This window comes from Canis lupus, chromosome 2, assembly GCF_003254725.2.
Source record: "Canis lupus dingo isolate Sandy chromosome 2, ASM325472v2, whole genome shotgun sequence".
Classification (NCBI taxonomy): domain Eukaryota; kingdom Metazoa; phylum Chordata; class Mammalia; order Carnivora; family Canidae; genus Canis; species Canis lupus.
The window spans coordinates 75,378,608-75,401,513 of record NC_064244.1 but is presented as its reverse complement, the minus strand read 5'-3'; the positions used below and the strand labels follow the sequence as shown (position 1 = coordinate 75,401,513).

Below are 22,906 nucleotides of genomic sequence, written 5' to 3'. Positions count from 1 at the left end.
AGAGTCATGCCCAACTCCAGAGGAAGAGAAAATGACTATGTGAGTTCGGAGTCCCCTCCCCTGTTGAGATGTGCTTCTATATCAAGGACATTGGTTTGTGGCAAGGATGCTAGGAGGGCGCCCACACCTCCCAAGGACCACATAAAGGGCATCCATCTGAAACCTCGGCCTGGGAGACTTTAGTGAGTCGTACCATATTCCCTCCCACCTGGCCACGAGGCGGTGTGGGGTTGTGTCGTGGTTGGAGGGAAGTCTGTGGCACTAGACTAAGGCTACCCCGTGGCTGGGTGACCCTGGGCAAGCCAGGTTGCCTCTGTGGGCCCGGGTTCTCCCAACTGTGAAATGCACACGATAGCAATTTGTACCTCCTGGGGCCATTGTGGGAATTTAGAGTGGCCTAAGGAGAGTGCCTCGGCCAGCTCTAAGTTCATAGCAGGCCCTTACCAAAGGCTGTTTCGCCTCCCCTGCAGTGGTTATGGAATGATTCTCTGAGGGTAACACTGCAACAAGAAATACTTACTTTGGCATAGACAACACGCAAATCCTTGCAAGCACTCACACATGATCTGCCTTGATAACATTTCTCATGACAAGCCCCTAGACATCACTGTCCCCGTTTTACAGGAGCTGAAACAGGCTCGGAGAGGTGAAGCAATTTGCCCAAAGCTCACCAGGCACGAGTCAGTGGCAGGGCTTCACCCCCTGGCCAGCGCTCTTGCACATCCTTCCAGAGGGTCATGTCCTGCTGGCCCCATATGGCCTCCCAGGGGACAGGCCCCAGGCCTCCCAAATTTTGTCCCAGCTCAAGTGGACCATTGGTCAGGGCCAGTGGAGGGAAGCTCACCCAGAACTGTGGGGACACAGCACCCTCCAGTGGCTGCTTGCTGCAGTGAGGGACACCGAACTTCCCGGGGAAGGCCCAATTTCCCAAGTGCGGCAACACAAAAAAGAGAGGCACAGATCAGGTGCATGTTCCAGCTCCTACCCTCCCTCACCAGTCCACTAACTGCCGGGATGACTGGCTCCCTGACACCCCAAATAATCCCTCTGTCCAGGGCTCTTCTCTTAGAATCACATCATTTTAATCTGGGAAGAAACTGCAGCACTTCCTAAGCACACGCTCTCTTTGCACAGAAGAGGTTATTGAACCAGGGTGGGGACAGCATGTCCAAGGTCACACAGGCAGTCAGGCAGCATAGAGACCAGAGCCCAGATCGCCTGCCTCCCCCTTCAGCTCCAGCAGGAAGCTCAGGGAGGCTGGATCCAATAATGCTGCTGCATCTGCCCCAACCCTCCCGCATCCTCCTCTCTGCTTCCTCCTCCGAGTTCCCCGCTGCCCTCTCCCCCTCACTGGCTGCCAGACGCACCAGGTAGAGGGGGACAGGCTAAGGAGTAAGAGTGACACTAAAAACCGTTGATTGCTGTGTGACCTTGCACAGGTTACATAACCTCTCTGTGCCCCCCATTTCCTCCTCTTTGAAATGAGAAAAATAACAGTACCAGGATTGCTGCGAGGACCAAATGAGCAGCAAAGTAAAAGAGATCCATAGTAACCAGCCCCCAAGCATGGTAACCCTTGCTACAGTGATTATTATTTATTTGGTGTCTTTAATTCCCTGGCTCACAAACTCTCCTGAGCACAGCATCTCTCACTCTGTTTCCTCTCACCAAAACCCAAAGAGGCAAATGAATCCCCAGCACCTGTAGCCCATGTCTGTCCTGCTAGAGGAGGTGGCCTGGTCAGGGACTGGAGGGCCGGCCCACGGACACAGCCCCCTTGGGGTTCAGCAAAGCCACTCTGGCCAGCGTGAGGTTGGCCAAGTTTGAGTCTTGGGGAAGGGCTGGAACCCTAGAGAGTTTCTCTGGAGCCAAGAGGACAGGTTGGAAGAAGCTGTCAATATTTTCCTAGGCTTCTGGAAGGCTTCCGAGGGCCCAGCTCTCACAATCCGATACCATCAGGCTCAGGCTTCGTGCTGGATGCCTTGAAAATGCCTCCTTGGTTTTTCCTTTGCCACCAGGTTTGGAGCAGCCGCTCTGAGCTGTGTCATCCCGGGAAAAGATCGGACGTCTCTGAGCCTTAGTTCCCTTGTCTGTGAAGTGGGGGTGATGATGGGACTGTACAGAGCTGACCCTTGGCTTCGGAATAAAGTGCACAGTGCAGTACCTCGAATGTGGCACCTTGAGCTGCTTCCCCATCAGCAACTCCAAATACATTCACCCTCCTTTCCCCCAGGTTCCGTTCTTCCTCCTGGATTCCCTGGCAGATGGCAGCATCCGCCCAGCCGTTGGGTTCCCCCTCCCCTGCTAGGCCTACGAGGCCAACCTGCTGTCCTGCTGTCCTGTCGTCCTGTCGCACCCAGCTCCTGCCCGCCCGCACCTCTGCTCCCTCCCCGGCCCTGCTCTCCTTCCAGGGCTGGGTTGCAGCAAGTTGCTCCTCCTCGCTGGTTTCCTCCTTCCACCTGCACATCACCCCCTCGACACTCACACACAGTCCCCCCAGCGGGGAGTCCAAACCGCTCAGCAGAACGGGACAGCCGAGGCCCCCCCAGCTCTGAGCCTCCCTCCCAGCCACCTCCCAGCACCTTCTACTCCCACCCCTGCGCTCTTGCTCTGGCCTGTCCAGAGAGCTCAGGTCCCCTGACAGCACCTTGCTACCTCGTACCTCCAGGCTTCTGCCCAGGGCCACCGACATCCAGAGCGTCTCCCTTTTATTATTTTTTTTAAAGATTTTATTTATTTATTCATGAGAGACACACAGAGAGAGAGAGGCAGAGACACAGCAGAGGGAGGAGCAGGCTCCACGCAGGGAGCCCGACGTGGGATTCGATCCCGGGACTCCAGGATCATGCCCTGGGCCAAAGGCAGGCGCTAAACCGCTAAGCCACCCGGGGATCCCCGAGCATCTCCCTTTTAGACCACACCTGCGAGCCCACTGACTGGCCTGGCCTCCCCAGCCTTCCTTCATGGAGCTGAGCATCCCTCCCCCGGGTCCCCCTTGGACCTCCGTGATGTCCCTCCTCACCTGCATTTGGCACAATAACCAGTCAACCCTGGAAGTCATGAGAGAGCTCTGGTTGAGACCAACGCCCTGGGGTCATGTCACTAGCTTGGGCCTAAGTCCTGGGTCTTTGTGATAATTTTCTGACAGGACATGTGTAAAGCCCTAACACTGTGCCCGGGGCATAGTAGGTGCGCGATAAATGGAAATCATTCTTTTTATTACTATTCCCCCACAAGACTACAGGTTCCTGGAAGGCAAGACTCAGGTCTTCGTTATTTCTGCATCCGCAGCAACCGGCATGGGATCTGGCCCATCGGAGAAGTGTAACAGATGGACGAATGGACGTGGCTCAGAGGACAAAGGAAATGTAAGTTAGAGCTGCCATTGGTCTGGTAATTAGGTGGTGACAACAAACAGAGCACTTTACAAGGTGATGTCACCTAATCTTCACCCCACCATGGAGATAGAATCTATTTCTATACCCATTTCCAGGGGGAGAAATGGGCTCAGGATGGTGAAGACACCTGCCAGTGTCCCAGACTGATGATGCCGGTGATGGAGCAGATATTCAGAGTCACCTCCCTCTGGCTACAAACCCCACGCAATGTCCGTTTTTCTGCGCTGCTTCCTTAAGGGGGGGCAGTTGGAATAACAGCCAGCATCTGGAGGAAATAATCAGCAGCATGTATTGAGAGTCTGCTAAAATTGTCAGGTGTTTCATACTTATTTAATCCTCACAGGAAGGGAGGCTGCTATCTCTCATCCCCATTCTACAGATGAGGAAACTGAGGCACAGGGAGTGGGTAACTTGCTGACAGATACAGGGCTCTTTGCTGTGGCATGAGCCATCCTGCCTCCCAGACGCTGGTGGTGCCTAATGCAGCGCAGGAGGGTGAAGCTGGTGGGGTGCATCCTGGATCTGAAAGAGAGAAACAGAAGCAAGGAGGCAGAGGTGTCTGCAGACGTTCAGGCCTCGGTAGCAGGGTGCCCAGGAAATGTCGCTGGTATTACAGTTACTAATAACATATCCTATTAGTATAGATATTATATAAGAATATACTATTAAATTACTGACATTGTTGAGGCACTTGACAATTTTCAGAGCACTTTTGCACACACAACTAATTCTTCTTCACCGAAGTCCTTTGAGATATGTGAGGCTGGGATTTTTATCATAAACTTACAGAGCAAATGAGCTTCCAAGGAGTTAATATGAATCCTCCCAAGGTCCTAAAGCTAGTACGTGGGTCTCCCTGGGTCCCGATCTAGGCTTTTCCGACTCCTGATCTGTGCTGTCTCTCAGGCACCTGCAGCCTCTCCAAGAACCTCGATGGTACAGTACAGGTGGCGTTCAGCAGGTTGACGTGAGGGTTGATGGGGAGAGAGAGAGACAGCAGAGATGGATGAGAGGAAGCAGGATGATTAGGAACTGGGAAGGGAGGCTCTGCTGGGACAGGGAACAAGACAAGACAATCCAGGCCTCTCTGGGGTTCTCCCTGGGCCCCAGCCTCTGCTCAGAGCCACGTGCCACGCGGGCCACCCAGATGCTGGCAGGAGATGGCGCCCTTGGCTAGAGAACCGGCTGCAGTGAGCCTGCAGAGGAGGAGGAGGCTATGGGGGCTGCTGAGGAGGCGGCTGTGGTTTCCACCCTGCCTCTGCTGAGAAGGGGCATCTCTGCACATCAGCCTGGTTCAGAAGGGCCCTTTCCCACCTCCTCTACTAAAATCCTAGATCTGTACTCAAATCCACATACAACTGAGCCACACGGTTAATCAAGGGTTCACAGTTTTTACCAGGTAGGTGCATCTGAACATGGGGGGTGCAGATTTTAACCACAGTCCAGGCCTCCAAGGTATGTCTCCGGCACATGCAAAGGAGGGGGTTAGGGAAAGATCTTTCTAAAGTTTATTGAGCCCTTCTGAATGGACAACCCTCCTCTGCATGTAAGGTTGTCAGATAAAATGCAGGACACCCAGTTAACTTTGAATTCCAGATCAATAAGGAATAATTTCTTAGCATAAGTATGTCCCAAATATCTCATGGGACATACACCTACACTAAGAAGTTATTCCTTGCTTATCTGGGATTCAAAGTTACCTGGGCATCCTGTATTTATTTCTACTTGCTCAATCTGGCAACCCTACCTGTATTATATCATCCTCACGGTCACCGAGGAAGAATTTGGAATTCATCTCCACTTTAACAGGCATCATAACCGAGGTTCCAAGGGGTGAAGGAACTCACCGGTGTTCACAGGTGAGCAGCGGGGGCTGTAAGTCCAGTCCAGGTCTGCCCTGCTCCTGAATCCACACCCTCACTGGCCTTCTCCCTAACCAGCACGAGGGGCTGAGCAAAGAGGCTGAATGCCTCTGTTCTCTCAGGGAAGGGCCGGTTAGAACTGGACTCCAAAGGCATGGACTATAAATATCCTCAACACGAGAGGCATAGAGGTCCCACTGCAAAACACGAACGAGCCTTCCAATCATCCAGCAGAGAGACAGCTCAGCTTTGGGGTTAAGAGGTGGGCTCTGGAAACAGGTTGTTGGATCTATCTGTTACTAGCTGTGAGACTTTGGGCACATTACATAACCTTTCTGTGCCTCAGTTTCCCCATTAAGCATAGGAGGAAAATACTACCCATGTTGCAAGGTTGTAAAGATTAAATGAGGTGATACACGCACGACACTCAGAACAGTGCCTGGCATTTGTAAGAGCCCCAGATTATAAAAATTAGCTCCGTGTATACAGTCCAACCACTTTACTTCATGAAGGCAACACCGAAGCCCAGAGGGGACACTGCCTCACTCAAGGCCACACAGCGCATGAGTGACTGAGCAGAGTCTCAATCCTAGGTCTCCGAAGTGAAGTTTGTGATGTCGGCCTTAAAAGAAAAAGAGAAAGGAACCACTGTCCATGGCAGGCGGAAGCCCTGTTCCTGATCTTCTGGTCCTGACTCCTCCCATGCCAGTTGGTACAAAGGAATCCTACTGCTTCTGAGGTCATTTATAGAATTTAAATCTTCCAGTTCTTTTTTGCCAGTACAATGTCGTAAATTTATTTCTTCTCTCCGTCCACAAACATTCGCTGGGGGCCGGCCTCATGCCAGGCACCGTTTTAGGTGCACAGGATGAAAAAGCAGGTAGATACCAAGAGACAGCAGAGTGGTTAACGCCAGAAGTGGGGAGCCCAGGGCCCGTGGAAGCCAGATGAGGGATACCTGGCAAGGCAGAGGGGCAGGTGATAGTTGACCTGAGATCTTCAGGACAAAGATGGTTGGCCAGGTAAAGAAGAGGCCGCAAAGTTCTCCCAGACTGAAGGAATAGCGTGTGCCAAACCCTAGAGGCCCAACAGGAAAATATACCATTTACCAGAGGGCCCAGACAAGGAAACCAGGGCTACATCTGGGTGAACCAAATGCTCCCCACAATACCCCTGACCTGTACAGGGTAGCAAGCCCCCTCCAGCGGGATGGCTCCCTCATGGTCAAGAGGCAGCCAAGCCAAAGAGGCTCTCATGTTGCAAAGAAACCACTGCTCACTGAAACTGCCAAGCAGGACCCCAATCGATGGCACAAGGAGGGATTGTCTTGGGTTTGGCCTTTGTGCTACTGCGGATATGAATTCCTCTACTACTGGATAATGGAACCTAGAATGGACACCAGGTGTCATTGCACCCCGAGAGTCCCCAACAGGAAGGCTGGGGTGCCGGCTGAAGGCAGATCTTCAGCAAATCTCCATCTGTTTCATCTTGATGCCGTCAATGCAAAGATGAATTCTAACTGCTACCAGGCCAGAGAGGCAGGCAGCCACACACTCTGAATTCAGGGTGGCTCCAGCCCTGGATTGGGGAGTTTCTTCCAACTGGCTTTGTGCTCACTTGGATCTTCCTCTGAAGGTCATTGCCACCAAGGTCATCGGCAGTGCTGCATCTCTGGGAGGCCAGAGGTATTTGCTGGTTATTGGATGATATTTCTTCCAGCGTCCTAAGGGAGCCTCAGTTGTGTGAACGCCAGGAAGTCTGAAATGCCTGCATTGCTGAAACTGTTGACATCATCGATGCCCAGCTGCTCCCTCCACTGCAGGTGCTTTCTCCCCTCTTCTACTGAGAATTATTCCCTACCCCCACCCCCACTCCCTAGAAGAAGATGGAGATGCATTTAAAGGGGGCATGAGTGTTTAGTCAGGATCTTCTAGAATCACTGGAGCCACCCCAACATCATTCTCACTGGCTCGGGGTCTCACTTCTGGCTCTAGGCAGGTGACAGCCACAACCAGCCAGTTGATGAAGCCAAAGCTATGGAGACACCTTTGCCTCCTACCTGTCTTTCAACCTCCCCGGGTCTTCAAGTCCTGGAGCTATTTCCCCTCCCAAGCCTCTCTATCCACTTTCTCCACTACCTCTCACTCCCACCCTGGTCAAAGCCACATCATCTCAAGCCTAGGCACCGTGTTAGCCAACCTAGTAGCCTGTCCAACAGCTTCCAATCATATCCTGTGTGCTCTCTTTGCAATTCTACAACTAGAATGATCATTCTTTTTTTTTTAATTTTTTTTATTTTATGATAGTCACAGAGAGAGAGAGAGAGAGAGGCAGAGACACAGGCAGAGGGAGAAGCAGGCTCCATGCACTGGGAGCCTGACGTGGGATTCGATCCCGGGTCTCCAGGATCGCGCCCTGGGCCAAAGGCAGGCGCTAAACCACTGAGCCACCCAGGGATCCCTAGAATGATCATTCTAAAGTTAGAATATGATCTCCCTGCCTGAAACCCTCCCCTTCATTCATTCAGTTGGTGAATCATTCACTTCTTCAATAACAATGTTTGGCCCACCACATGCCAAACATTACTGATCATGCCATTAGGAACACATCAAAACAAAGCCCATGCCCTCATAGTATTTATCTTCTAGTGCACGTGCATCAAGAAATATATAACTCAGGGGCACCTGGGTGGCTCTGTTGGTTGAGCATTCAACTCTTGATTTTGGCTCAGGTCATGATCTCAGGGTTTTGGGATCGAGCCCTGTGTTGGGTTCCAAGCTTGGCACAGAGTCTGCTTATCCATCTCCCTCTGCTCCTCTCTCCATTCACTCTCTCCTTCTCTCTAAAATAAAAAATAATAATAAAAATAAATAAATAAATAAAATCTTTTAAAAAATCATTAGAAAAAAAGAAATATACAACTCAATGTGTGATAGGAAATACAATAAAGTGGAGGAGATAGAGAATGATAGGATGGCCATTTTCTAAGAGTAGTAGGGGAAGGTTCTCTGAGGACCATTTGTGTAGACTCCTGAACAAAGTGGGGGCCTGGCCAGGTGAAGATGTGGAATCTCAGAGAACATGTGAAAACACTAGTTCTACAGTACATCAAACCTTGTTCTGAAATGCTAGAAATGGAGAGTCAGGTGTGGGTACAAAGACAGACAGAGAGAAATCTAGAAGAGGATAGAGAAGCCAAAAACACGCCTGCACCTGTCTGGAGATTAGATTTATGACAAAGGGGTGGGTGGTGATCTTTTTGCTAAATGGCTTGGGGTAAATTGAATATGTAGAAAAATATTTATCTCCTATCACTCCCCCTGCCCCCCTAAAAAAAATCCAAGTGTGTTGTAGATCTTCGTGTGACAGACAAAACAATAAAACTTTCAGAAGATAGTATAGGAATATTTATTCTCATGACTTAATGGTAGGAAAAGATCAAATAGCACCCCTTCTGCTTGGGGGAAATTCCATCATCTCTCTGAGCCTTGGTTTCCTCTTCTTTAAGGTGGGGGCAACATTATGCCTCTGGTTATTGTGAAGCTTAAAAAAATACCAAATATTGGGGCACCTGGGTGGCTTAGTGGTTGAGCATCTGCCTTCAACTCAGGTTGTGATCCCAGGGTCCTGGGATAGAGTCCCATGTCGGGCTCCCCTCGGGGAGCCTGTTTCTCCCTCTGCCTATGTCTCTACCTCTCTCTGTGTCTCTCATGAATAAATGAATAAAATATCTAAAAAAAATAGCAAATACTGTGCTTCAGACAAAGCTTGAGGCAGAGCTAGAGAATATCACCTCCGTCCCTTCCTGTTACTCTTGCTCCACCTTTCTTAGCCACACCCTCTCTACAAAGCCTTCCCTAGGGAAGGAAGTCAGGTGGTGGGATTTCATTACCAGAACCTTCCAACCTCCATACACCTTCTTTTGTTTAAAAAAAAAATGTTTCCAAATAAAATAAGGTAAAAATTGCACACATGTACCAGAGTCACTGGTCCAGGTCAGAGGTGGTCTGTAGCTGTCCAGATGGTTTCAAGGTGAGGTTTCCAGACCACCTTTTGGAAAGCACTGTCCTGGAGCAGGAGGGAGCATGGACACTCAGGTGGGGATGAAGTTGGACAGACCAGGAGAAATGAGACGCTGTAAGATGTGTTCTAAGCCAAACCTAGGTAAAAAGTGCAACAATTTCAGTGCAACATATCACAGTTAGTGAAAAACAATATCCCATAGGAGATAGTATAAAGTTTTCTGAGTACATAAAACTTAGCAAAAAAAAAAAAAGAGTAGGCTGGTCATCCTTGCAAAAAGCTAGGTATTTAGGAAAACGTGTATTGGCTGCACAACCTTGAGCAAATGACTTAACCACCCCGTTACTCTGTTTTCTCATCTGCTAACTGGACATTCTACTCTAACTACCTATTCATCGGGTTGTCGTAAGGACGAAGTGATTTTAATCGTATAAAGTGCTTTAGCATGGCTCCAGGTACATGTCAGCTATGATTGGGATCACCACCAGCACCTTTTTATAGAGAACATGGACCCCTTTGAGACTGATGAAAAACGTGCACATGTTGCACTCTCAATTCAGCACACAATTTTGGAGGTTCATAGATTCCCTGATACCCATTCCCAGTAGTGGGGGAGGGTCATGTAGAAGGAGCTCAGAACCCTCCAGCTCCAGATTCAACTAGAGAAGCTCCATGTTCGCCTGTTTCATGCACCTGCACATCATATTTCTAGATGTGATTTCATTTGAAGAAAGGCTATTTTTTTAAAGTATGAAAAATGCTGGGGCACTTGGGTGGCTCAGTCGGTTAAGGGTCTGCCTTTGGCTCAGGTCATGATCCCAGGGTCCTGGAATTGAGCCCCTCATTGGGCTCCCTGCTCAGAAGGTAGCCTGCTTCTCCCTCTCCCTCTGCCTGCCACTCCCCCTGCTTGTGTTCTCTCTCTGTCAAATAAATAAATACGATCTTTAAAAAAAAATATGACAAATGCTCATCTTTCCCTTCTCGCTTTGAGGATGAGGCAACTGAAGGTTAGAGAGGGGAAGATAGATACACAGCCCATGGTCATAGAGTAAATTAGAGACAGAGTCAGGACTAGAGTCCCAATCTCTCATCTCCCAGGTCCGCAATCCTGCCCTCAGAGAGAAATTTAAAAAGGAAATTGGCAGAGTCCTCCATGGGTAAAAATGGTCCCATTGGAGTGGGCACAGCTCAGTGGACGAGAACATATGTCTGGGAGACAGGCCTGGGTATAAATCTTGAATCAGCCACTCACTCACCTTGAGTAAGTTTCTTAACCTCTCTGACCATCAATTTCCTCGTCTCTACAATGATTTAAAAAAATACTAAGGTGTATCAAAAGCCCTTCCTCGGGAAGGGGCAGTGCTGAGTGTAAAATGGAAAAGGCGACTGTGTATAAACAGTTTGGCATCACTTTCAAACATGTCTTAAAACCTTCATGACCCCACATGTCTGTGTTCCTTCTGGATAAAAGCCTTGAGTGATAAGACAGTTGCTAAACAAATCTGTGATGTTGAAGGCAAAGGTGTGCTTGATGGGAAAAGAGCATCAGGAGCCCCTGGGGAACAGGTGGGGGGAGAGCGGGGAGGCTCTGCAGGGCCTCTGCACCTGTTCCACTAGTTGTGCCCTGGATGCTGCTCTCTGGAAGCCTCCATCTGGCTTTGACAAGATAATTCTGTTGTTTTATTTATTGCTCATAAACCGCATGCTTCTGGGAAAGAATTTTTGAAACACTCTAATAATATCAACGTCATAGGATTGTTGTGGATGTAACGAGATTCATTCTGGGCTTAGCACGGAGTAAACGTTTAATATGTGTACGCCAATTTTAGAAAGGTGAGGGCACTGTCATCCTGAAAGCAGAGACAAAAATTTTGAGGCATGGTCTTCGTCATTTGCCGCAGAACCCCCAGCACTGAGCCCAGGACCTGGTGCTTAGTAGGAGCTCAATAAACCTCAGGTGACTAAAGACAGAACTGAAAGTTAACCGCAAAAAGGAGAAATGCTTTTTAGGTTGATTATAAGAAATATATTGAACGGAACAGGAATATAATAGGAGTATAATGGAGAAATTTTTACAAAACTTCAGAGAATTCCTCATTCATGCAGTCAATGCACATTTAGTGTTTTCTCTGGTCCAGGCACTTTTCCTAATGTGGGGACGAGCAGTGAACAAAAGAGACAAGGTCTCTGTTCTCATGGAGCTCACCTTCAGGGTAGGGTTGGGGACAGATAATGAATGACATATAATATGATATAATAAGTGCCATGTAAAATAAAGCAGAGTAAAAAAAAAAACTAGGGACTAAGGGAGATGCTGTTATATACAGTGAAAGCCTGTCAGAAAAAAATGACTTTTGAGCAGACATATGAGTGAAGCCAGGTGAATATCTGAGGGAAGAGACTGCCACACTCAGAAACAGTTGAAAAAAGAGCAATTGCATTTCATCCAGTACCTAGGCCTCATTTTCAATGGACTGAAACAAAATAAAGACTCTGTAGCGCCTTGCCTGAAAGTTGAACAGAAATATCCTCAGCATGAAAGGCAAACCTTTAGTTAATCTGTTTTTGTTGTTATTGAAATCTTAAGTACCTCCTTTATCGCAGATGGCTCAAAACCTGCAGGGAAAGAGATACTTTCGGAACACAATTCCAAATGAAAAACAAAAAAACCCCAGCAATGATAATGGCCTCACAAGAAATAACTTGAAATTGTGAGTGCGTTGCTTGATGAGATTAAACAGTTGGAGGCAAATGATGCAAGCCCCAAAGAGGAAAATATTCATATGAATCATTACAGAAATCCCATGTTTTAGCACATCAGACTCTGCAATTTTATGCTTGGGGAATAGTCATCCATTCATTCAAGAAACATTGTGGAGCACCCAATTATTTGTAAAGCTGGGTGTTTTGTGACTTAAAAGATGAATTGAGCCCAGATCTACACTTAAGGATCTTTCATCTTGCTCCACGTTGGCACGTAGTTATTATTTATTTTTAATTTATTCTTTTATTTTTCAATTTAAGTTTTTCTGTTCATCTTCCACTTCCAGTCCATTCCCCCATCCCCACAGGCATGGTTCTCAGGCTCTGTGTCCATTTTATTTACATTTAATACATGCATTTACGTTTTAAATGCATATATTTCTATTTATACCAAACAACATATGGTATTGTTTTGTGTGCATATTTCGTGTAGGTAAGTGATATATTGCCATATATGTCATTCTGTTTCTTTGAGATCTGTTCATGCTGATAAACATAGATCTAGGCCACTTCTTTTGACTGTTGAGTTGTATTCCATTATCTACATGTATTATGTTTCATTAGTAATTCCTTATTGAAGAACACTTAAGCTATTTCCAACTCTGTTATTATAAACTAATGCTGCAGTAAACATCCTTGAACATATCCCTTTGTGTTTAAGCAAGAATTTCTCTGGGGTTTATAAACGAGACAGGATTTGCAGTATAAACTGATGTGCACTTTGTTGTTATCACTAAATATTTCCAAATTGCAAAATGCACCAATTTTTCTTCCCCCTACCAGTGCATGAAAGTTGCATATTCCCCACATCTTTGGCAGTTCGATATTATCACATATTTCATCTTTGGATGCAAAGCAATATCTATTTCTCACTTTATCTTGCATTTCTGTGATTATTAATAAGGTTCAACATCTTTATCTGTTTGTTAGCCATTTAGGTTTCTGAGTTCCTCTTCCATGAATTGCTTGCTTTTCTTTCCATATTTTTATATAGAAATCTCCTTTTTTCCCCCTACTTTGCTGATTTCAGATACTAATGACCGTCATACGTATTGGAAATATATTCACCCAGTTTGTTGTCAGTTAACTCTGTCTATGGTGTTTCTTTGTTTTTGTTTTATTGGATAGCTACTGGCTATCCCCAATAACTTCTCTTTTTTGTAGTTGTTGTTAATTAAAACAAACTGATTTTTAACTGGATACAAGGCTTTCTGACATAAAGACTATATTTCCCAGCATAATTTGCAGGGTGTGACAATGGAGCTAAGTTCCTGCCAATAGGACATAAGAAAAGGTATGATGGAAAATTTGCAGGAAATATTCTTAAGGAGAAACAGCTCCCTCATTTCCTCTTTTCTCCTCACTGGTTGGTGTATTGGAACATGAGTTTGGAGCCATGTGCTATCAATAGGGAAACCACAATAGAAGGGCTGGGTCCCCGATGCCAGCCATGAACCACTTATTTCCAGACTGCTTACTTCTCACAGAGCTAAACCTAAATCTAACTCATGTGAACAAAAATCTTTCATTTAAAATAGTCTAATCATCCCACCCTGACAATAAAAAAAAAAATCATCAGACCAGGATTGTTTTGCAGGTAAATTCTACCAAACTTTCAGAGAACAGCTAGTTCCCATATTATTCAAGTTTTCCCAGAGAAGAGGGGAGGGAAAGTCACCTAACCAATTTATGAGTCTAGTTAAACCTTGATATTATAGCAGATAGGGACAGTATGAGGAAAGATAATTTTAGGCTGGTTTTATTTATAATTATAGATGTAAAATTCCTGATTCAAACAACCCCAAATGGGATTTAGTTTAGAAATGCAAGGATGATTTAGCATCTATCAAGGTGTTTCAGATTAAAGGAAAAAGTATAATATTTCAACAGATACAAGAAAAAGATCTGTTTATGATTAAAGTAGCCTTCTTAACCTGATAAAAAATCTCCAACAAAAACTTACAACACACATCATATTTAATGAAAAAATACAGACTGCTAGTTATTATAGAAATCAGACAAGTACACTTCCCAATACCATTACTGTCCAAAAGAGATGGACTGGTGGGGGAGGTAGGGAGGAGAGGTGTGGGAGAAGCAGGAGGGGTGAGGGAGGGGGAGTGGTATTGCTTATTAATCACGTTTCTCAAGAGTGCCTAGCACTTAATAAGTACTCAATAATTATTTATTGAATGAATGGGCGAGTGGATATTTTATACAAAGATTTTTCTTCTTGTGCCATTTTAGGCATTTCATATTTTTCCAAGCACTTCTACTTTTTGCTTAGGTTTTCCAGTTTTTTTGTATCTAGATTCTCATAACAATAGCAGACATGTTGACGGCCTCACCAGCAGTCATCTCCCAATACTTCCATTTTTCTCCAGTTGGTCACATATGTCAGGAGAGTGTAGCCCCCTGCAGCCTTGGAGAGCCATTTGGACAGTGACCCAGATCTGGCCAATGCCAAACACAGTGGTTCCCTGTTCCTTGTCAGCGATTAGCTTAGACGTGAGTATATGCTGCTATAAGGCGGAAGAGTACAGTTGGCCCTGGACCAACACAGGTCTGAACTACATGGGTCCCTGGATATGAGGATTTTTTTGCAATACAGTACTGTAAATGTTTTTCCTCTTTCTTAGAATTTTCCTAATGAACATAAGGAAAAAACCTTTTTTTCCTAATAATATTTTCTTTTCTGTAGCTTACTTTATTGTGTAATACATATGACATACAAAATACGTGTTGATCGACTTTGTTATCCATAAGGCTTCCACTCAACGGTGTGTTATTAATAGTTATGTTTTGGAGGGAGTCAAAGTTATACACAGATAGATTTCTGGCTCAGTCGGTTGGAGCAGCTGACTCTTGATTTCAGCTCAGGTCATGATATCAGGGTCCTGGGATCAAGCCCTGCTCTGGGCTTCCCACTCAGTGGGGACTCTGCTTGAGTATTCTCTCTCTCTCTCCCTCTGACCCTCCCCCCCACATTCTTTCTCTATCTCTTTAAAATAAATAAATAAACAATAAATTAAAAAAATATTTTATTTATTTATTCATGACAAGAAAAAAAAATTTATTTATTTATTCATGAGAGACACAGAGAGAGAAGCAGAGACACAGTCAGAGGGAGAAGCAGGCTGCCTGTGGGGAGCCCGATGTGGGACTTGATCCCAGGACCCCGGGCTCATGCCCTGAGCTGAAAGCAGACGCTCAACCACTGAGCCACCCAGGCACCCCTCTTTTTTTTTTTTTAAAGTAACACAGGTGTACCTGGGTGGCTCAGTCGGTTAAGCATCTGACTCTTGATTTTGGCTCAGGTCATGATCTCAGAGTCATGAGATGGAGCCCCTGTCAGGCTCCACACCCTGCTGGGCTCCACACTCAGCAAGGAGTCTGCTTGAGATTTTCTCTCTCCCTCTTCCTTTTGCTCATCTCCCCCACCCTTTCATGCACCCACTGTCTTTCTCTAAAATAAATGAGTAAATATTTTTTTAAAAAGTCTACACAGATTTCTGACTGCATGGGGCTGGAATCCCTAAAGTCTGCATTATTCAAGGGTCCAACTGTATATGGTAGAGGATGAGGGGCTTGAGCAAAAGATTTTTCTTCTCTGACAAGATGAGAAGCCTGGACCCACTAAGCTATTTTGTGTCTAGGAGGGGAGCTCATCTGTGGCTGAGTCTGCTGCACTGAGGATGCCAAAGTACAAGGATGAAAGGAAACTTGACTTTGATGTCTCAATGAAGGTCTAATTCACCAGTTCCCGAATTATCCTACTTGTGCACTTCCTGTTCTCTAAGGTAATAAATTTCTTATTCTGAAAATCAGGTTAGATCAATTCTTTTTTTATTATTTGTAGCCAAAAGCATCCTGATACAGCAAAACTCTTTTACAGTTTTTATGTTTTATTTCAATAGCATTAAAATTAAATAAGAATTTCCATTTCTGCTGTAGCTACACTTATGTATTCATTTTTATTATGCATTTTGTTTATTTGTTCGGTCTTTGCTAAGAGTTTGTCTATCTTAGTTTTAGGGGTTTTTTTTTCTTCAAAAAGCAACTTTTGATTTCGTTAACTGCCCTCCCTCCCCATTTCACTGATACTTGGCCTTCTATTATGTACTTTTCCCTTTCTTCTTTGGGGAAATTTACTCTGTTATTTGTTGTTGTTGTTGTTGTATTTAGCTTCTTTAAGATTTACTTCATTTTATTCACACTTCCTTTTTTTTCCTGAAAAATGCATTCAAAGTTATAATTTTCCCTACAAGAAATGCTTTAGCAACATCTCACTGATTTTTACACACCTTTGTCTTTAATAGTATTTCTTATTCTCCCTTATTATATTATCTTTATCCCATGCATTATGTAGAGGTATGATTTGAAATTATCAGACATATGGAGTTTTTTCAGCTCTCCTGTTTGTTACTGATTCTACTACTTATTGCATTGGATTTAGGCAGCTGACAAGGATGGTGCGGATTCTTAAGAATTTATTAAAAATTCCTTTGTAGCTTAACATGTAACCCATGTTCACCTGTTTCATGTGATTTTGAGAAGAATTTGTATTCTGGGTTTGAGGATGCATTCATTGTTCAAATGTTCTTTATCCTTGCTTTTTTTTTTTTTCCTGCTTTATCAATTTCTGAGAGGGGTGTGTTAGTATCTCCAACCACCGCTATAAATTCAGCTATTTGGCCTTGTAAGTCTATCAATAGGTTAATATATTTGGGGGATCCCTGGGTGGCTCAGAGGTTTAGTGCCTGTCTTCAGCCCAGGGCGTGATCCTGGGGACCCGGGATCGAGTCCCACATCAGGCTCCCTGCATGGAGCCTGCTTCTCCCTCTGCCTGTGTCTCTGCCTCTCTCTCTCTCATGAATAAATAAATAAAATCTTTTTAAAAATAGTTTAATATATTTGTGAGCTATATTATTAGATGCTTCTATGTTATGTCTCCTCAGTACAAAGTTCTTTTTACTGATATATGTGATCTTTTTTGGTCTGTATGGATGCTTTGATGTCCTAGTTTCCTTCTGATTTGTATCTGCTTGGTATATATTTTTCATCTTCTTAGGGTTTTTTTTTTAAGATTTTATTCATTTATTCATCAGAGACACAGAGAGGGAGAGAGGCAGAGACACAGGCAGAGGGAGAAGCAGGTTCCATGCAGGGAGCCTGATGTGGGACTCGATCCCGGGACTCCAGGATCACACCCTGGGCCAAAGGCAGGCACCAAACCACTGAGCCACCCAGGGATCCCCCAAATATATTAAGCCTCCCCCTTCTTGAGTTTTTAAAAAGATTCTATTTATCTATTGATTTGAGAGAGAGACAGAGCGTGCACCCGAGAGTGCCAGCAGGGGTGGGGAGTGAGTGCCAGGAGCAGAGAGGAAGGGAGGGGGACAAGCAGATTCTGCACTGAGCAGAGCCTGTTGTGCAGCTTGATCCCAGGACCCCGAGATCAGGACCTGAGCCAAAGTCAAGAGTTGGATGCTTAATCGACTGAGCCACCCAGGCAACCCCTCATCTTCTTTTCATGAATTTGTTGAGTAAATAATATGTTTCTGTGATTCAAACTCAGAATAATATTAAAGACATATAGTGAAAAGTTCTGCTCTTACCCAGTTTCCATCCACCCGGTACCAGCTATCATTTATTTGCCTCTACACACTAGATTGGCTCTACTTTATGTTGCCTTGTGATACTGGAACCAGACCCTGTAAACATTTGTCCTTTGGCAGATGGCATAATGTTAGGCCTTATCAGCAGAGGGTGCAGAGGGAAACTGCAAGAGAAGGAAGCTTGTCTTCCAGTTCTGGGGCTCTGCTTTCTGGCTCCCATAGTGTGATGGCTTCCTTATCAGCCTGCACTTCTCTGTCATAGGTATGCAGGAAACCCAGTGGTACACAGACACCAGCATCCCGTGGGCTACAGCTACACCTTCTCCTATAGATGCAAATCTCAGCTTTGAGGGGTGAGGGCCTCTTCCAAGATTTTTTGTCCTAGAGTACACTCCCTCAGCCTTGGCATTGGCAGCTACTCCCCACACCTCTGCCCATGTGGTAGCTACTAGCCAAAGGTGGCTACTTGAATTTAAAAATAAAGCAAAATCAAATTAAAAATCCAGTTCTTCAGTCACAGTAGCTATATTTCAAGTGTTTAATAGCCACACGTGGCTAATGAATGGGCAGTGAAGACATAGAACATGTCCAGTGTTGCAGAACATTCTGTTGGACCCACTGATTCAGAGGTCTCGCTATTGCTCTTAGGAGTTAATCTCCTTTATCAGCTAATAATTCTTTACATTGTACTAGTTAATATTATGCTAGTTATATTACTAGCTAATAATTCCTTTTTTTTTCCCAAGCCCAGCCTAATGTGGGGCTTGAGCTAATGATCCTGAGATCAAGAGTTCAGCTGAGACCAAGCAACAGACACTTAAAGGACTGAGCCACCCAGGCGCCCCACTAGATAGTGATTCTTCACGTTAAAGTTTCTCCATTCAGATTTCCCTGGTTTCCTGTCTCCTCATTAACCCTAACTGGCACACGCTCCATTTGTCATATTATCTTTTCAATGTTATTTAAGCAAATATAAGCAAATGCAAATATATATATTCTTATATGCACACACACATACACACATACACTCATTTACACAAAAATAACAAACCATGCATACAGTGCAGTAGTCTGACAAACTACTGCCAGCAGGCCAAATCCAGCCCAATCTGGCCACACCTGTTTGATTATATATCGTCTGATTGCTTTCCGGCTACAATGGCAAGTCAGCAAGTGGAGCAGATGCAACAGAGATTGCATGGCCTGCAAAGCTGAAAATATTTAGTGTCTGGCCCTTTACTAAAAAAGGCTTGTTGATCCCTGTTCTATCTCCTGCTTTTTCAGTTTCACAATATATAATGGAGTCCTTTCCTTATAAGGGTTTTAGAGCTTCCTCACCTTTTTTTTTTAAGCTGCATAATATTCCATTGAATAAATGCATCACAATATACTTAAGCAAGTTTTTTTTGGTTTAGATTCCATTTTGTTCCTATTTCATGAATTATTTCAGGAAATAACCTTGTACATGCATCATTTTGTATACATGCAGGTACATGTATAAAATAAATACCCAGAAGTGAAATAATTGGGTTAAAGGGAAAATGCATTTTTAAAAAAGATTGTATTCATTTATTCATGAGAGACACACACAGAGAGAGGCAGAGACACAGGCAGAGGGAGATGCAGGCTCCATGCTGGGAGCCTGATGCAGGACTTGATCCCCGGACCCCAGGATCAAGCTCTAAACCGAAGGCAGACACTTAACAGCTGAGCAACCCAGGGATCCCAGGGAAATGTAGTTTTAAATTGTGATAAATATTGTTAATCTACATAGGAACTGTACTACTTTATATTCCAACCTGCAGTGTATGACAGTGTCTGTTTACCATCACACTGTCAAATTCCAGAATTTTTCCTAATTTTATATGTTAAAAAAAGATATTTCAGGGTGGTTTTAATTTGCAGTGCTCATAGTATGAATGGGTTGAGCATCTTTTTGTGTATTTATAGGCCATGTGTGTGGTAGGTCTTTTATGTCTTTGCCCATTTTTCTAAGATTTTTGGGAGAGTTTTGTTCTTGCTCTTATAAATTTCTAGAAGCTCTTCATGTATTAGGAAAATTGATCCTTTTAATATGAGTTGCAAATATATTTTCCCAGGATGTCATTTGTATTTAGACTTTGTTCATTTTTTAAAAAGATTTTTATTTATTCATGAGAGACACAGAGAGAGAGAAAGAGGCAGAGACACAGGCAGAGGGAGAAGCAGGCTCCATGCAGGGAGCCCCATGTGGGACTGGATCCCGGGTCTCCAGGATCACACCCTTGGCTGAAGGTGGCCCTAAACTGCTGAGCCACCCGGGATGCCCCTTCATTTTTTTTTTCATGTGATTAAATTGGTCAGTCTCTCTTATTTGGTTTTTGGACTTTGAGTCAATTTGAAAGAATTTCATCACCTCAAAGTTGTAAAGGAGTTTGCCCACTTTTCATTAGTACTTTAACATGTATAATTTTTTAACTTTAAATCTTTGATCTATTTTTAGTTACCCCAGCATAAGATGTGAAATACAGATAAAACATCTTTTTTCAAATGATTACCCAATTATCCCCAAACCACTAATTATAAAATGTACCTTTTCTCTCTTACACTTTTAGCATATATTAAATTTCCGTGTGTAATTTTGATCTATTCCTGGACTTTTTATTTTGTTCCATTGGTTTGCCTATTTGTGTGCTGATTGCCCATTATTCTGGTTGCTGAGGCTTTAGAATATAGTTTAACATCTAGTAGAGCTGGTTCTCCATATTCTTTGTTGTCTATTTTTCCATTTAAACTTTGTAATCAGTGCAGCCCGGGTGGCTCAGCGGTTTAGCGCTGCCTTCAGCCCAGGGTGTGATTCTAGGGTTCCGGGATCAAGTCAAGTCCCACATCGGGCTCCCTGCATGGAACCTGCTTCTCCCTCTGCCTGTGTGTCTCTGCCTCTCTCTATCTCTCATGAATAAATAAATAAAATCTTTTAAAAAAATAAACTTTGTAATCAGCTTCTTTGTTATTTAAGAAATGGTAATTTTTTTTTTTTTTTTTTTTTTTTTTTTTTAGAGAGAGGTTAGAAAGAGGCCGAATCTTAAGCAGGCTCCATGCCCATCATGGAGCCTAATGTGGGGCTCAATCTCATGACCCTGAGGTCATGACCTGAGCCGAAATCAAGAGTTGGACACTTAACTAACTGCGCCATCCAGGCACCGAGGTATGTCTTTCTGTTCAGGTTTTCTGTTGTATCCTTCACTGATATTTTAAGTTTATACATTGGTATTTTTTCTTTTGCTGCTATTAAATACAGTCTTTTCTTCTATTACCTCTTCTAACTGAGTTCTGTGCAAAGTTTACATATTGATGCATCAATCATGGTTCTCCAGAAAAAAGAAACCAATAGCTTAGAGATTGAGACTGAGACAGAAATATATGAGAGGAGATGTATTTTAGAAATTGGCTCTCACAATTACAGAGGCTGAGATATGCACTAATATGCCATCTGCAAGCTGAAGAACCAGGAAAGCTGGTGGTATAATTCAGTCCAAGGCCAGAGGCCTGAAAACTGGAGGAGCTTATGGTGAGACCCAACAGTCCAGGAAGAGACCTTTGTCTTCTAGTTGGTTTCTGTATATTTGTTTAAATCATCACCACCTTACTTTATCACCTTCCCCTTCCTTTCTCTTCCTCCATCCCCTCTAGCTTTTTCTCCCTTTTCTCTCATTCCTTTTTTTTTTTTTTAAGATTTTATTTATTTATTTGAGAGTGAAAGAGAGAGAGAGTGTGTGTCTGTGCAAGCAGGGGCAGAGGGAGAGAGAGAATCTCAGGCTGACTCCATGTTGAGCATGGAGCCAGATGATGTGCAGGGTTGGATCTCACAACCCTGAGATCATGATCTGACCAAAGCCCAGAGTCGGCCGCTCACCCAACTGAACCACCCAAGTGCCCCTCTCATTCTTTTTCTGATAATTGGTTATTCAGGAAATTCTTTAGGGTTTTCCAGGCATAAAATCATATTATCTCTCTTTTCACTTATCTGCTTGTGTAGAGTAATACATCCAAAATAATGTAAAAAAAAAAAAATAGTGGTGACAGTGACCATCCTTGTGTTGTCTCTAAGTTTTAGAGAAGAATGCATCAGGGTTTCCCCATTAAGCAGATGCACTGTGCTAATAGTTTTCCTCTTAAAAGGAAAAATCGATAAATTAGATTTCATGAAAATTCAAAGCTTCTGTCCTTTGAATGACACCATGAAAAATATGAAAAGGCAAGCCAAGATTGAAATATTCATAATACATAGACCTGATAGAGGACTTGTATCCTTATATCCAAAATATATAAAGAATTTTTATACCTCAGTAATAAGAAAAATAACATGCAAAAGGAAATGACAATGAAAACCAAAAGTGGATACCCACTTCACACCCATTACAGTGACTACAGTTAAAATAACTGACAATACCAAATGTTGACAAGGAGGCGGATTAACTAGACCTCTCAGAATTGAAGTTGGGAATATAAATGTTACAACCCCTTTGGAGAACTCTTTGGTTGTTTCTTATCAAGGTAAATAAACAAGCTACTACATAATCTAGCCATTCCATTTCTAGGTGTGTACCCAGGAGAGATGAAAACACATGCCTACACAAAGACTTGCACACAAATATTCACAGCAGCATCATTCATAATACCCTAAAACTGGAAACACCCAAGTTAACGGGGTGAATGAATACATAAATGGTGGTCTATCTATAGCAAAGGGCCCTGCAATTAGAAGGAATAAAGTATTGATAAACTTAACAACGTGGATAAAGCTCAGCTAAGTTATGTGGAGTGAAAGAATCCAGGAACAAAATACTGCATACCATATAATTTCAGTATATTAAATTCCAGAACAGACAAAAGTCATCTATACCGAAAGCAAGTAGATTTGTTGCTGGAAGGGCTGCAGAAGGGCAGTTAAATAGGGAACGGGCACAAGCGAACAGTGCACTTTTTCAAGTGATGCAAGCGTCTCAAGACTCTGGTTTCTAGTCTAGCACAAAAGAACCTTGGAAATAGCTACTCTGTTCTAACAGTAAGAATCTGAATAAACTGAAAAATCCACCCTTCTTAGATCCATCAGAGAAGTGAGGTCACAGAGCAAACTGCTGCCCCCCACCATGGAGAGACAGACAAACAAAGAGAATCACAACTCACTTGAGCAGAAACCTTAATGGAAACCAGCGTAGGGACAGAGAAACCTGAACTGTAGTTGATAAAATGTTGGAGG

General features: G+C 44.0%; 1 long non-coding RNA gene across 2 annotated transcripts in view; it reads right to left on the bottom strand.

Annotated features, from left to right (window-relative positions):
• Positions 1-2,746: 2,746 nt before the first annotated feature.
• LOC112660665 (uncharacterized) overlaps positions 2,747-22,906 on the bottom strand; it is a 28,431-nt gene continuing 8,271 nt past the window's right edge. Inside the window, exons 2-4 of one of the 2 annotated variants that reach the window (XR_007408422.1) lie at positions 9,239-9,420; positions 7,945-8,102; positions 2,747-3,920 (exon numbers count right to left, since the gene is read on the bottom strand). This is a non-coding gene — a long non-coding RNA (uncharacterized LOC112660665). Of the gene's footprint in view, positions 3,921-7,531; positions 8,103-9,238; positions 9,421-22,906 lie in introns of those variants that run through there. The other variant, XR_003137132.3, reaches the window with a different exon arrangement.